Below are 4,633 nucleotides of genomic sequence, written 5' to 3'. Positions count from 1 at the left end.
ACTGTAGGATGGAAACAGGCAAAGTCAGGGTTAGAGGAGGCTCTGTCCACCCATGTGAATGCCCATACAAGCCAGGAGTCACAGTCAGTGGGTAAAATGGTTACTGGAGCCACTAACCTATTAGATGGGTGTAAGGAAACAGGTGGCACCACAGAGTCCCTCAGTTAAAGAGATAGGCAAGGTCTCAGACAGATAGGAAAGGGACCCCATCTTCAAGTCAGAGGAAACTGAGGTAGCCACTCTACACCTGGCCTGGGTACAGCAAGGGGGCAGGGGAAGTCACATGTCACAGTAGATGGGTATCCAGCCTCCCCAGGCACACTGAGCCCACAGCTGAGCTACTAGCCTCAGAGTCCACTGCTGTGGGGCGGGACTCCCAGTTTCCAGCCAGGAGAGGACATCCTGGCCCAGACCTGCAGAGGAGAGTCTTCAGGACCTCACCTGGACTGGGACAGTACCTGACGGAATTGTATCCAGAGACAGTATGCTCAGTACACAGTTGACACATCCAGGCCTACTCAGATCCCCTGACCCTATTCCGTCAAGCTCAGTACCAAACTCTGTCTTGGGCCAGGACTTTCTTATTATGAGCAATCATTTTGTTGAAACTTTGGACGGAGCAGCTCAGGATGCCAACACACCAGGACAGAGGTCAGTCTGTCAAATGGTCTCACCGTCACTGTCTCAGACTGCTGAGGCAGAAGCAGGGCACTAGTGACCTACTGCGACTGTCTACCTGACCTGGCTCCCTCCTCATATTGTCAGGAAATGAGCCTGAATCGCAGGCACCTGCTGCTCACCACATCCTCAGTACCAGATGGAGCCTTGAAGGCACCTGGCCCAACTGCTGTCAGTGCAGGTATGCATGTGTGTCTATGTGTGGAGATAAGATGTGAGTGGATTCACACATTGTTGGATATGTGTGTATGTGTGTACAAATGGGACTATGACTCGTGTGTATGTTTGTGGGCAGCTGTGTGAATTTGTGTCTATGCACACGAGCAGGGGACTTTGGGTTGGTACACTCAGGTAGATCAGATAAAGGCAAAGACATGGATGTGCACGTGAGCCTGAGTTGGCATATTGGCAGACTTAGAGCACACGCATGCCCAGGCTAACAGCTGACATGCGCATTCTCGCTTATCAATAGCTGGAGCAGCTGCCGTAAATCCACCAGAGGAAGAGCTGTCAGAAGCTGACTTTAAGATGACACTATGTGGTACTGCACTGCAGGTACCACGGCAGGGAGGTCCCAGGAGACAGGGAGCTCACCACCCTTCAGGGGTGATGGGCATTTGCAAGACAGGGTGACTGGTGTCCCTGAGGCTGCCCAGGCTCTGTAGGTGACAGCCAAGTCCCATGTCTCATGACAGATGAGTCCTACTGAGCCTTGACAAACCAAGACCCTCCACACTGCAAGGTCAAGATCAGGGTCCATGGTGAGAATCACCATAAAGAGCTGCTGTTTTCCCAGGTCCTTAGGTGATTTGAGGACAGGATTGTATCTAGGATGACCGCCAAATACCAGGTTACCCTAGGCTTTGCTGGTTTTAGCATTGAAAGTCCTGCATCCCTGGAAACCCTCAGTCCCAGGCAAACTTGGGCAGCTGGTCACGTTAGCAGATCTAAACCCAGTACAGCTGAAAGAAGCAGCAGGAGCTGGAGTGGGGGGTGTGGAGGGTCTTTCTCAGAAAAGAATAGAAGTCAGATGTAATGGTGCTGCCTGTATTCCCAGCTGCTCAGGAGGCGGAGGCAGGAGAGTCTTTTGATCCTAGGAGTTCAGGGCCAGCCTGGGTAATATAATGACACCCCATCTCTAAGAAGAAAGAAGAAGAAAATACAAAGTAAAATACAAAACTGGGGCTCTGGAAGGAATGTGTGATGTGTAAGTGAGAGGCCCAGAAGCTGAAGCTTCAGTAGCTTCAAGATCATCTACTTCTGCCACGAAAAGGGTTTGAACTGGGCAGCACAGTGGCTCATGCCTGTAATCCCAGCACTTTGGGAGGCCCAGGTGAGTGGATCACCTGAGGTAAGGAGTTTAAGACCAGCCTGGCCAACAAGGTGAAACCCCATCTCTACTATAAAAAAAAAAAAAGAAAAGAAATTTGCTGGGCATGGTGGCGTGCATCTGTAATGCCAACTACTTGAGAGGCTGAGGCAGGAGAATCACTTGAACCCAGGAGACAGAGGTTGCAGTGAGCTGAGATCGTGCCATTGCACTCCAGCCTGGCTGATGGAGTGAGACTCCGACTCAAAAAAAAAACTAAAAAGAATTTGAACTTTATTTGGAGCCAACCCAAACTGTATGTGAATCCAAGCTCTGCACCTCAGAGAGGGAAAGTCACTTGCTTGGACTCACACAGCCAATGAGGACATTGATTTGTTTTTCTAAGACCACCAGAGCGGGCACAAAAGAACCAGCGGGTAGGCAAGGGTAGGAGCAAAACTGCAAATTTGTTTTTGGTCACCTAGCTTCAAGGGAAGAAGGTGGGTAGGGAGAGGTCTGTCGGCCTCCAGCAAAGGAGGCCAAGAGAGTCACCCCGTGAAGCTCTCAGAGGGAGTTCCTGCAGTCCCGACAGGAGTGAGGGACTGAGGAAGGCCGCATGGAACGCTGGCCGAGAGCGGCTTTTCTAGGAGTGGGAGGGCAATAGGCAGGGCACGGGCATGTCAGGGGGCATTCTGCAGGTGCGACCAGGTAAATCTTGGTCTCTTTGGATTGACGTCACCTGGCGCATGCCTGGTTGGTCTGCACCTTCCCGGGTCACCGGCTGCATTTTCACCCGCATGGGAAAAGTTGGTGGTGAAGAACCCGGAAGTGCGCCATCCTGCCTCTGTTCGTCCAAACAGACATCTCCTTCCTCTGTAAAGCAGACAAAATCACATTGAGAGAGTGGTGCGGGTCAAATAAGATAATATGGGAAAATATGCGTAGGCGCATATGGCGTGTAGGCTACTCCTTCCCCTTCCCTCTCCAGTGCATGGCTGTTGACAGAGGGAATGGAGGGGAGAGATCAACAGCCCTAGATTGGTGAGGAGCAGGGCTAACAGGACCCAGGGAAAGCTGGCTCTTCTCAGCACACCAAGACATCTTGGCTCTGCCTCTGGCTCCTGGGAAATCCACAGCAAGCCTAAGTCTCCACATCCCTATATTGGTCTTGCAGAATGCTTGCCTTAGCTTTGTCCCAGCACTTTGTGAAGCAGATTCAGATATGTCTGTGCAATTTAAAGTGTGTCTTTTCAGCGAAAGAGCCAAGCCCAAGGAGACTCAACAAGGGTTTCGGCCAGTTAGGCCTGAGAACTGCTGCACATTCTAAGACCATTGATTCATCTTCCTTCTTCTCTGCAAATCCCTGACCCTTGCTCACAGTAGACCAGGTAGGGCTAGACCAAGGGATGGGGGGTGCTCTGTTACCTCAAAGGCCCCTGGCAGGGAGAGGGAGGAATGCTGAGACCTCAGCTGTGGAGACCTCTCCCAGGAGCACACAGAAGAGGGGTCTCCTCTATCTGAGAACACATCCACCCAAGGGCATCCTGGGAAGTGTCCTGGCTTGGGCTTGAAGTGACCACCCTGCACCCCGCCCCTTCATAAATGGCCCAACCAAGAGAAGGAGGGCAGGCTGCATTTCCAAGCACCCTCCAGTGTCAGAGCAGGAGAATGAGGGTCTGGTCCAGGGAGTTTTACCAGCAGCCAAAAAGCTTCCTGGGCTCACCTGTGTCTTCAAGTTATCAGCATCCAGGACCCCAGTAGCAGTGCCTTGCTTTGTGTAAATATCCTCCAGGAATGAGATCTCACCCTCTGGGGCAGTTCAGATCTACGTTGGCCAGCTCTGTGCAAGTCTGTCCTAAGATGGGGCTTAACTCTGCCTTCAGGCCCTTCACTCTTCCTTGGAAGGTTTGAAGAGTGGGTCAGCTGCCCCCTCATGGTCCCAGACTGGGCACTGACTGGGGATGGGGAGCAGAACTGCCTCTCACCCTGGTGGAGACTTAAGGGTCCTCCCTGCTGCCTACGACACAGATCAGACCCTTTGGGAGAGGTGGTCCAGCCTGGGGAACAGAGCAGGAATGGGTTGAGATCACAGAGAGGGGGGTCCTGATAACCCCTCACCATCTACTGCCCACCCATCACCCTTTCTCTTTGCTTTGGTCTCATGCCGCTCATGGAACCTGCTTAGACTGCTAAGGCAATGCCCTCCTGGCCGCTGCACTAACTTTTCTTCTGGAATGCTTAGCTCAGAGAGGATGGCTAAGCCCCTGAAAATCACAGAGAAAGTTCATGAGAAAAGAAAACTCCCATGAAGCCCAAGCCCCACCAGGACTTAGGGACCCTGGGAAAGCCCAATTTTCCAGCGCCCTCCTCAGGACAACTTGGGGGAAACACACTCCACTCCTCCACGGTGTCCTGTCCTGGACCCGGGGGCCGCCCGCCAAGAGGGCGTGGTGGGCGGGGAGTCCTCTTGTCACGCCCTCCTGCCCCAGCCCGCGGTTGGGAGCCTGTCTCTCCGCTCTGCACCGCTAATTGGTCTTGTCAGGTGGCCGGCAGGAGCAGATCCGAGCCGTGTCATCCTCTTAGCGCCCTCACACCACCGGCCGCTCCCGCCCCGCGCCCCCTCCCGCCGCGGCTGCAGTCGCCGCT

Source organism: Colobus angolensis, unplaced genomic scaffold (assembly GCF_000951035.1).
Source record: "Colobus angolensis palliatus isolate OR3802 unplaced genomic scaffold, Cang.pa_1.0 Scaffold307, whole genome shotgun sequence".
Taxonomy (NCBI): Eukaryota; Metazoa; Chordata; class Mammalia; order Primates; family Cercopithecidae; genus Colobus; species Colobus angolensis.
This window is presented reverse-complemented; position numbering follows the sequence as displayed.